The sequence below is a fragment of the Prionailurus bengalensis genome, chromosome C1 (assembly GCF_016509475.1).
Source record: "Prionailurus bengalensis isolate Pbe53 chromosome C1, Fcat_Pben_1.1_paternal_pri, whole genome shotgun sequence".
Classification (NCBI taxonomy): Eukaryota; Metazoa; Chordata; class Mammalia; order Carnivora; family Felidae; genus Prionailurus; species Prionailurus bengalensis.
In genome coordinates this window covers 34427678-34439754 of record NC_057345.1, presented here as the reverse complement: position 1 = coordinate 34439754, position 12077 = coordinate 34427678, and the positions used below count along the sequence as shown (strand labels likewise).

The following is a 12077-nucleotide window of genomic DNA, read 5'->3' as shown; positions in this document are numbered from 1 at the left end:
GACTAGCCGGATATTTGGTTGAGAGAAGAGAAAGAAGAAGTCACAGATTTCTGGCTCATGTTACCCTCTCAGGTGGATACTGGTGTCATTCACTGAAAGAGGCAATATGGACTGATTTTTTTAGAAATTCAGTGATTTGGGCACATTGAGTTTGAGATGCTCGAGAGTCATCCAAGTGGAATTGTCTGGCAGGAAGTTGGGCGTCTGGGTCCAGAGATCAGGAGCTGAGAGAGTCACTGGCACACAGGTGTTCACTGATGCCGTGGAGTAAGAAGTGAAGAAGACCATAACCGAGCCCTGGCAGACATCAGCATTTAAAGGTGGGCACAGGAACAGGAGGTTGCTTGCGAAAGAGACTGAGAAGGAACAATCAGAGAAGTAGGAGAACTGGAAGGGAGTGTGGACAAAGAATCACTGAGGAGAGAGTTTGAAAATGAAGGAAGAAATGAATACTGCCAAATGCTTCAAAGAGGTCAGAAAAAGAAAAGGTCCACCCTTGGATTTGTCAGTCCTTTCAAGTGATCTGGGCGAGAGCATTTCAGGGAGGGAAGTGGTGGGAGTGGAGAAAGCAATTGACGAGTCTGCACACTCCTGTCTGGGCTGGGGCAGGGGCGGCACTCGCTACCACTCTGAAAGGACAACAATTCTGTAGAAGTAGATGATGATCTATTCTCCTTTGTCATTTATGTCTGGAACAAAGCTTAGCAAGGATGCCTTTCAATCCTACCGTCCCTCTCTGGTATTGTAGTAATAAGAATCCTAGGATCTGCCCTGGAAGAGCAGAGAGAGAGGAACTTTGGAATGTGGGGATACTAGGTACCCAGTTACTCTGGCCAGGAGCCCACAAGCTTTCAAAACCCCCAGGAGGCAGTGCAATAGGCCTCCTGTACCTTTTAACGCAGGGGTCCCAAAACATGCAGCTAGGGGCTCTGTCAATATTCCAGACTTCCTGCCTCAGAGAGCTCAGTGGGGTTTCAAAGGCCATCCCTGCACTCAAGAATTCAGCCAGCTTGGACCATGGCAACAGTATAAAAATCACAGATACATACAGTCACAGATACCGTGCACCTCGGCTTTTTGAAAGCAAAGTACATCTCAAAAGAAGTTCGTTTTCCTCTGTAGAGATGGGCAAGAGGGCAATTTCTACACCAGTACCTCATTAACCACCACTGGGCATCAGGTAGACCTCTGTACTCTGGCCACTAGCCAGCCTGTCCATGAGACAGCAGCTATGAGAGGAAGCAGAAAGTAGCAGTTAAGCTTGTGGGCTCTGCGGTCGGAGGGCTTGGGTTCGAAACTCGGCTTCATCGCTTCCTACTGTCATGACCTTAAGCAAATGGATGGACTCTCTCCACCCTCATCTTCTCCTGCTTAACCCTGGATTAATGACAACAGCTATGTCACAAGACTGTTGGGAAGATTAAAACAGGAAAGACAGGGAAAGGTCTCAGCATAGGAACCGCTACATCAAGAGGTGTGGGCTAGCATTGTTGCTACCGCTGTTTCTGCTCTGCAGCACGGCCACCGCCTCAATTTGGATTCTGCTTTCTGCTGAAACTGCCTGCCACGGGCTTACCCTGCCGATGCTGCCCTGGTTCCCCATGCCCATGGTTCCAATGGCCACCACCTAAAAGACACGACACTAAATCTTTCACGAAAGCACAAAAAGCGACTCATACGCACATAGCAAAGTACTGCCAGGAGAATGGGGTGTGTCGATTAAGGTTTTTATCAGTCACATTTCTTTGCTTTGAAATCTACCTTTCCCCCCTGCCCCGGAAATCTACATTTTTAATGTTTATCATGATCTATTCTGGGATCTTTATTCCTTCCTGAAAAAAACTTACCTGTTCATAAGAAAAGTCCCTGAGAAAACAGAATTCACTTAGTAAGTGTCTGACATTAAAATTTTCTGGAATGATCAGCATTTACAGCCCCAGGATACAACATCTCATTTCATTCTCTTCACTAATGAGATAAGTAATGCTCAGACTTTTCCAAGATCACACAGTATGTTAAGTGAGAAAGCCGTGAGAACTTTCTGTCTCCAAATCTCATCTCCTTCCAGTCTATCATGTATTGGTATATGTCAGAATGATTTTTCTACATAAAATAATTACTTTTCTTCACTCCTTCCATCAAGAGTATTTTATTAACAACCCTCATACCCTCGAGTCTCTCAATTTCCTGAGGGCAGAGATTAATATCCATTCGTAAAACAAATATTAAGTGCCTACTAAGTGCCAAAAGCTCTGCTAAGTGTTGGCAGCCGTGAACAAGACCATGTCTCTATGTTGAGAAGTTCACATCCTTCTATGGGAGAAGACACATCAATCAATAGTTGTAAGTACGATGACAGAGCTGTGTATGTGGCACTGCGGTGGCACAAGCTGAGGAAAGAGTAACTGGGTGTGTGTAGATGGGTGGGGGTCAGGGAAGACTTTCCCTTCCATGAGACCAACAATGTTCAGAGCACAGCAGGTGCTCAATAAATCTGAGTTGCTTTAAGCCTTATGCCCTCTCTTCCCTATCTCTCTCATTAGAAGAAGATGTCTCAGGGTGCCTGGGTGGCTCAGTCAGTTGAATGTCTGGCTCTTGGTTTTGGCTTGAGTCATGATCTCACGGTTCGTGAGATCAAGCCCCACGTCGGGCTCTGTGTTGACAGCACAGGGCCTCCTTGGGATTCTCTCTCTTTCCCTCCCTCTCTGCCCCTCACCCCCTCTCAAAATAAATAAACATTAAAAAAAAGAAAAAAAGATGTCTCTAGGCAGGCAAGTCTCAGGGAAAGTAAGGAAGACTTCCCAGGAGACAGTACAAAGGTCTAAGAGGGAACAGGCTGGCTTCCCTGAGAGGCAGGACTCTGTAGGCAGAACAGGCTGGCATACTGGCATCCCTTCCATTACCACCGCCTGCTCCCCCACAAGCGAGGCTTGGGAACAGAGTAAGAATGTATGCTTCACACAACACTTGATAATAAAGGAGAAATAAAGTAAAGATTTAATGGTTTATTTATATTGGGTTGTGTCAAAAACTAATACATCAAAACTGCATTAAGGCTTTTTGTGTCAAAATATTAATGCTATCAAAACTAAAATCCTGGGGCGCCTGGGTGGTGCCATCAGTTAAGTGTCTGACTTCAGCCAGGTCACGATCTCGCGGTCCGTGAGTTCGAGCCCCGCATCGGGCTCTGGGCTGATGGCTCAGAGCCTGGAGCCTGTTTCCGATTCTGTGTCTCCCTCTCTCTCTGCCCCTCCCCCCTTCATGCTCTGTCTCTCTCTGTCCCAAAAATAAATAAAAAACGTTGAAAAAAAACCACAAAAAAACCCTAAAATCCTGACTTTACTTAGTACATTTAGTCAAAATATCAAGAAATACTAGCTACTCACTAGGAAAAAGTAAAGAAACCTCAATCGCAATATCAGGGATCACTCGTAACACCAAGACAACACAAAATACAAATAAAAACAACAACAACAAAAACCCAGATGGCTATATATATCCATATAAAAAATAAAGTTATAAAAGTACTAGAAGAAAGCGTAAAGGAAGGCATATTCATAAACTACCACATATGGATGTGAATCCAAAAACTGCTACGGAAGGCAATTTGCCAATAACTTTCAAAATTTCAAACATCTATAATTGTGATCCAGACATTTTCTTCTTTATTCTAGATGATCTCACGTGTGTAGGAAAAAGTCATTCACTGATGTAATAATACTTGTAATAGAAAAGATGAGAAGTTGCCTAAATGTCCATCAATAGGGAATTAACTAATTAAACTACTATACATCTACACAATGGAATCCGTGTAACATGGAATAAGGGACTTCTGTTTCTAACCACGATGTGGTAACAGGGATGGGATTTAACCTCTTACCTTAAACAACTAGAGAGCAAGTCAAAATACACGAAAAAACATTTTTCAGACCAGTGCAGGAATGGAGAACCCAAAAAGAGCCCAGTGGTCTTTCAGAGTTGAGATAATGGGTCACAATTTAGAAGACAAAAACGCTAGAATTTGTGAAGAAGACTAGTATAGAGGACAAAGCTGCACAAAAAGCTCCAGAGATCTTCAAAGGGTTCCCTTACCCCTCTGGTAACTATAATAGACTTTCCCCCATGAAAAATCTTTTAAAAACTGGGGGGGCCTGGCTGGCTCAGTCGGTAGAGCATGTGACTCTTGGTCTCTTGGATGTGAGTTCAAGCCCCACACTGGGTATAGAGATTACTTAAAAATAAAATCTTTTTAAAATTTTGTCAAAAAATTAAATTGTTGGGGCACCAGGTGGCTCAGTTGGTTAGGCGTCCAACTTCAGCTCAGGTCATGATCTAGCGGTTTGTGAGCTCCAGTCCCATATCAGGCTCTGTGCTGACAGCTCAGAGCCTGGAGCCTGCTTCGGATTCTGTGTCTCCCTCTCTCTGCCCCTCCCATACTCATACTCTGTCTCTCTCTCTCTCTCTCTCTCTCTCTCTCTCAATATTAAATAAAATTTGGGGCGCCTGGGTGGCTCAGTTGGTTGGGCGTCCAACTTCGGCTCAGGTCATGATCTCGCAGTCCGTGAGTTCAAGCCCCGCGTCGGGCTCTGTGCTTGACAGCTCAGAGCCTGGAGCCTGTTTCAGATTCTGTGTGTCTCTCTCTCTCTGACCCTCCCCCATTCATGCTCTGTCGCTCTCTGTCTCAAAAATAAATAAACGTTAAAAAAAAATCTTAAAAAAAATAAAAAATAAATAAAAGTTAAAAAAAAATTTTTTTAATTTAAATCGTGGTAAAATACACATAACATAAAATCTACCATCTTAAACATTTTTTAAAGTAAGCTCTACATGCAGCATGGGGCTCGAACTCATGACCCTGAGATCAAGAGTCAAATGCGCCACCTACTGAGCCAGCCAGGTGCCTTCCATCTTAAACATTTTTAACTGTACAATTCAGTAGTGTTAAAGTACATACACATTATTACACAGTCAATCTCCAGAACTCTTTTCATCTTGAAAAAGATGATGAAACTCTATATCCATTAAAGAGCAACTTCCTGTTTCCTCTTACCCCCAGTCCCTGGCAATCACGATTCTCCTTTCTGTCTCTATGAATCTGACTACTCTAGGTACTTCATATAGTGGAATCAAACATATTTTTCTTTCTATGACTGGCTTATTTCATTTAGCATAATATCTTCAATCTCACACATGTTGCAGCATATAAAAATTTCCTTCCTTTTTAAGGGTGAATAATGTTCCATTGTATAAATATATCACATTTTGTTTATCATTCCATCTCTTGATGGACACTTGGATTGCTCTGGCTATTGTAAAATAATGCTGTTATGAAACAGGTGTACAACTATCAATGTGAGACCCTGCTTTCATTTCTTTTGGGTATATATCCAGAAATGGAATTACTAGGTCACATGGTAATTACATTTTCCTTTTTTTTTTTTTTTTTTTTTTTTTTTAGGAATTACCATACTGTTCCCATAGTGGCCACACCATTTTATATTCTGACCATTAGTGTACAAGGATTCTGATTTCTCTATATCTTCATCAACACTTGCTATTTTCTTTCTTTCTTTCTCTTTTTTCTTCCTCTCTCTCCCTCTCTCTCTCCTTCTTTCTTTCTTTTTTGATAGCAGCCATCTAATGAGGGTGAGGTATAGCTCATTGTGGTTTTAATTTGCATTTCCCTAGTGATAAGTGATGTTGAGCAGTTTTCCATGTGCTTGCTGGGTCATTTGCTTTGGAGAAATGTCTACTCAACTCCTTTGCCCATTTTTTAATCAGTTGTTTTGCTGTTGTTGAGTTGTAGTTCTTTACATATTCTAAACATAATTCCACATCAGATATATGATTTGCAAATATCTTCTCCCACTCTGCAGGCTGCCTTTTTCTGGTTCATTGCTAAATCGCTTTAAGTAACTGACTCTTTAAGACAAAAATAAATAAGAACAGTGCCATGTGGATTTACAATATATAGATGTAAAATGTATGACAAAAATAGCACAAAGGATGGGAGAGATAATGGAACTATACTGTTGCAAGGTTCTTAAACTCTAAGTGAAGTCCTATAATATTATTTGAAAATAGATTATAAACTAAAGACATGTATTGTAAACTCTAGAACAGTCACAAAAAACATAAACAAAGAATTAAACCTATAAGCCAATACTGAAGGTAAAATGAAGTCATAAAACACATTCAATTTCTGGCTCAACAAGAGCCAGAAAAAGAAAGAAAAAATAAGTAAAACAGAAAATTAATACCAAGATAGATTTAAACCCAACCATATTGATGATTACATTAAATGTAAATGGTATAAGATCTGCAATAAAAGGCAGACACGGCCAAACTGGATAAAAAAGCAATACTCAGCTATGAACTATGTTCTGTCTACAAGAAACTCACTTTAATTGTGAAGACACAGTCAAACATAAAAGGACAGATTGTTGTAAACCAGCGCCGAGACTCAACTTTTCTGAGGCTCAAGGGTATACACAAACATATGCTTCCCCCCACAACACACATAGAAGTAAAAGTATGGGAAACATATACCACAATGAAGCTAACTCTAAAAAGGCTGGAGTGGTTACATAAATATCAAACAAGGGAGATTTAAGAATAAGGAAAAAAAGGACAATTCAAAGTAATGAAAGGATCTATTCACATCAAGGGAATATAATAATCCTAAATGTACATACACTAAATGTCACAGCTTCAAAATATGGGAAGCAAAAACTAATAAATGGAGACCTCAACATCTGTCAAGAACTGTTGGAAAATCAGTAAGGATATAAGAGACTTGAAAAACACTATCAACCAACGTAATCTAATTGCCATTTATAGAATACCCAAAAACAGCAGAAAAATCTTCAAGTGCACACAGAATATTCACCAAAATAGACCATATTTTATCTTGTAACTCAGGTCTCAATCAACTTAAAAGTGTTAAAATCCTATGAAAACTATTTTCTGATCACAACAAAAATAAATTAGATATCTGTCACACACGGATATTTGGAACACCCTCAAATACTTGGAAATTAAGCTAAATTTCCAACACTTCAAAAGAAACCATGGGACAAAGTAGAAATCACAAGTAAAGTTAGAAAATATCTTTAACTCAATGAAACTAATAATACAATATCAAAATTTGTGGGATGTACCTGATGCAGTTTATAGAGGGAAATTTATAGCATGAAATCAAGGAATCAAATCAGTGGTCTAACCTTCTATCCCAAGAAACAAACAACAAATTAAATCCCAAATAAGTGTAAGGTAGGAAATAATAAAGATAAGAACAAAAAATAATGATTACAGTGAAAAAAAATACCAACAGAGAAAAATCAATGAACCCAAAAGCTAGTTCTGTGAGAACAATGAAAACAATAAAACTCTAACCAGAAAGACTAGTAAAAAAAAGGGAAAATATATAAATGACCAATATCAGGCGTATCATGCCAATACATTCAACAACTTAGAGGAAATCCACAAATTCCCTGTCAGGCACAAACTACCAAAGAAGAAATAGGAAAACCCAAATAGAAATAGAAAAGCTCCAGATATATTAAAGAAATATAATTCTTTTTTTTTTTTAGAAATATAATTCTTTGGGTTTTTTTTGTTTTGGTTTTTGAGAGAGAGAGTGCAAGCAGGAAAGGGGCAGAGGGAGAGAGAAAGAGAGAGAGAGAGAGAGAGAGAGAGAGAGAGAGAGAGAATATCTTAAGCAGGCTCCACACCTAGCGTGGAGCCCAATATGGAGTTTAATCCCAGGATCCTGGGATCATGACCTGAGATCAAAAGTCAGACACTCAACTGACTGAGCTACCCAGGTGCCCCTAGAAATGTAATTCTATGTTTTTTTATTAAAAAACTTCCCATAGGGGCGCCTGGGTGGCGCAGTCGGTTAAGCGTCCGACTTCAGCCAGGTCACGATCTCGCGGTCTGTGAGTTCGAGCCCCGCGTCGGGCTCTGGTCTGATGGCTCAGAGCCTGGAGCCTGTTTCCGATTCTGTGTCTCCCTCTCTCTCTGCCCCTCCCCCGTTCATGCTCTGTCTCTCTCTGTCCCAAAAATAAATAAATGTTGAAAAAAAAAAATTAAAAAAAAAAAACACAAACTTCCCACAAGGGGATTTTCTTAACACAAAACCTAGGTAGCCCTAGATGTCTTTGCTGGTACATTCTATCAATCATTTAAAGAAAAATATTATCAATTCGATACAAAACTTTCAGGAAAGTGCAAATGAAGGAATATTTTCTCACTGATTCTATAATGTCAGCATTACTCTGATATCAAAACCAAAAACGTTACAAAAAAACGACAGACCAATCTCTCATGAACAGAGAAAGAAAAATCCTTAATAAAACATTAGTGAATTAAATCCAGCAATATATAAAAGAGAATAATAAATTAGAATAAAATGAAGTTTATTCTAGTAATAAAAGGTTGGCTTAACATTAAAAAAATCAGTCAACGAAAAAAATCACTGTGATTCACTATATTAATAGATTAAAGAAGAAAAGCCATCTGGCCGTGTCAAAAGATGCAGAAAAGGAAGCATTTGACAAAATTTGACATTATTCATTATAAAAATTCTCAACAAACCAGAAATAGAAGAGAACTCCCTCTATCCTAAAAGGGTATCTATGAAAAACCTACAGCTAACACCATAATGGTAAAAGACTAAATGCCTTCCCCCTGAAATTGGAAACAAGTCACAGATATTCACTCTCACCTCATCTATTCAACACTGTATTGATCAGTGTAGCCAGTGCAATGAGGCAAGAAAAAGGAAAAAGAGGCAACCAGAATGGAAAGGAAGAAATAAAACTGTCCTTAATAGAAGACATGATTGTTGAGGTGCCTGGCTGGCTCAGTCAGCAGAGCATGTGACTCTTGATTTCAGGGTCATGAGTTCAAGCCCCACACTGGGCATGGAGCCTACTCAAAAAAAAAAAAAAAGACATGAGTGTCTACGTATTGTGATATTAATGTGATATTAATGCAAGGACAGACATAAAGATCCATGAAATGGAATAAAAATTCCAGAAAGAGCCCCACATATATATGTTTGGCTGATTTTTAACAAATAGGCCAACGTAATTCAATGAAGAAAGAACAGTCTTCAACAAATGGTTCTGGAACAACTAAACATACATATGCAAAACTATATACAAGAATTAACTTGATATGAGTCATAGACCTAAATGTAAGAGCTAAACCTATAAAAATTCTAGAAGAAAACACAGGAAAAGACCTTTTGACTTTGGATTAGGGTAAGATTTCTTAGATAAACCACCAAAAGCAAAATCCATAAAAGAAAAAATTTATAAATTGGACTTCATCATGATTAAAAACTTCTGCTTTGTAAAAGATACTGTTAAGACAATGAAAAGGCGAGCCATAGGCTGTAAGAAAATATTTGCAAATCGCATGACAGAGGGCTTCAATCCAGAATATGTAAAGTTGTCTTACATTCAATAAGGAAACAACCAATTTACAAAATGACAAGAGCTTTGACAATTCCTCAAAGATAAAAGAATGCTAAATAAGCACATGAAAATGAAAATGAACATCATTAGTATTACTAAAATGCAAATTAAAACCACAGTGAGATATCACTAAATTTTAGAATAGCTAAAATTAAAAAGACTGATGGCAGAGATGTAGAGCACCTGGAACTCTTATACAACGATGGCAGAAAAGCAACATAGCACAGTCAATTTGGAAAACTCTTTGGCAATTCTTGGGGTGCCTGGGTGGCTCAGTCGGTTGAACATCCAACTCTTGATTTTGACTTAGGTCATAACACCATTCATGAGATCAAGCCCCACAACAGGCTCTGCGCTGACAGCGTGGAGCCTGCTTGGGATTCTCTCTCCCTCTCTCTCTGCCCCTCCTCCACTCACATTCTCTCCCTCTCAAAATAAATAAATAGACATTAAAAAAAAAAGTTTGGCAATTTCTTATAGAGTTAATGAGACATCCCATATACAAATTTTATGGTGGCTTTATTTATAATCACAAAAACTGGAATCTACCCAAATGTCTTTTGACTACTGAGTAGATATTTTTTATTGTTTATTCATTTTTAAACTTTTTAAAATGTTTATTCACTTTTGAGAGAGAGAGAGAGAGAGAGAGAGAGAGCGCGCGGAGTGGGGGAGGGGCACAGGGAGAGGGAGACACAGAATCTGAAGTAGGCTCCAGGCTCCAAACTGTCAGCACAGAACCCAACGTGGGGCTCGAACTCATAGACTGCGAGATCATGACCTGAGCCAAAGTTGGACACTTAACTGACTGAGCCACCCAGGCGCCCCTCAACTATTGACTAGATAAACAGACTGTTGTATCCATACGATGGAATACCATTCAGCAATAAAAAAGAACAACTGATACATACATGTATGAACCTCAAATGCATTAGAGTGAATGAAAGAGGCACACTCAAAAGGCTTCATACTATATGATTCCATGAATGTAACATTCTGAAAATGCTACAGGAACAGAAAACTGTTCAGTGGTTGCCAGGGGTTGGGGGTTAGGGGAGAGGTTAACTACAAAGCAGCACAAGGGAACTTTCAGGAGGTGATGATGGGAATGCTCTACTGGATTGCTGTGGTTACTCAAAGGTGTGCATTTACCAAAACCCCTACAACTACACCAAAAAGTAAGTTTTGCTGCATGTAAATTAAACTTCAATAAGTCTTACTTTTGAAAAAATTATTATACATCCATATAATCATGTTATGCAAGCATTAAATGAATAAGATTACCATGTATGCTGGTAATAGGATTATCTCTAACATATATTTTGTTAGGAGTAAAAAGCAAGATACAAAACAATAAATACATGATATTTCTATTTATATTACCCAGGCTGTCTGGGTAATATTGGCTATCTCTGGGGATCTAGAGTGAGAGCATATACCCTTTTGCACATTTTCAGTTATTATTTTTTTGACCGTATGCTTGCATTACTTTCAATTATAAAAAGTAAAGGGGTGCCTGGGTGGCTCAGTCAGTTGAGCATCCGACTTCGGCTCAGGTCATGATTTCATGGTTCATGAATTCTAGCCCCACGTCAGGCTCACTGCCGTCAGTGTGGAGCCTGCTTCAGATCCTCTGTCCCCCACTCTCTCTATCCCTCCCCCAATGGTGCTCTCTATCTCAAAAGTAAACAAACATTTTAAAATATATATAAATAAAAAAACAAAAAGTAAAAACAAAACAAAACAAAACCCAACACCTATATCCAGGTCAAGGAAAACTCGTAGGTGTCTGGCCCAAGGCACTGAGTCAAGTAGACCTAAGAAAAGATGTATAAGAATATGGAACATAATACCAGACACTTACGAGGTGCTCAATAAATAGCTGGGGGAAGAAAAATATTTGGAAGCAAGTCAGAAGGCAGACCCTAGACAAAGAGATCTCTATCTGAACACCAGATATTCAGCAGAGCCCCTGTTTTAGACAAGGAGCTTCCATCACTCCCATTAGAAAAAGAAAAGGAGCATAAAAACCACATATTCTGGATCTACTTCGGGGCAAGTTGTTTCTTGTCCCATACACGTTGTATGCCCTAACCTTAGCCTTCTCAGGGATGGGATGTAAGCCCTTCCCCCAGTGAACAGACCCCACCCCAGGAGGCCACCCCAAGGGCTTCCCCTGTGGTCCAAGTGCTACATCCCCACTACCAGAGGGTCCTGAGCGGCCTTTCCTCCAGCTCCTCTAAGTCAGACACTCTGATAACTTTCTGAAGGAACAAAATGACCTTGGTAGTCTCACTACACTCCAGACTGCAGACAAGCCCATCTTGGCACATCAGGTCCTTCTCCACACTGTAGCTTCATGGAAAGAAAACTCAAGAGGAAAAGGCAGATATGCAAGCAAGGCCCCTCAGCAGAATGTGGTCAAAGAAACTCCCAGGGTTTGGCACAGTTTCTTCCAGCAAGCTTGGTTATCAGGAAATCAGGAACTCCAGAATGCAAAACGGACAAAGAGAGAAGGTGCCAGAACAGCCAGGCCAGGCTCAGAAACCTCTCTTTGTTCCCTGCTTTATTTGGATATGCTTCCCTGAAGCC

General features: G+C 39.8%; 1 protein-coding gene across 4 annotated transcripts in view; it reads right to left on the bottom strand.

Annotated features, from left to right (window-relative positions):
* Positions 1-12077, bottom strand: part of ST3GAL3 (ST3 beta-galactoside alpha-2,3-sialyltransferase 3) — a 201996-nt gene that overhangs the window by 65373 nt on the left and 124546 nt on the right. The gene's annotated exons all lie outside the window — the stretch shown is intronic.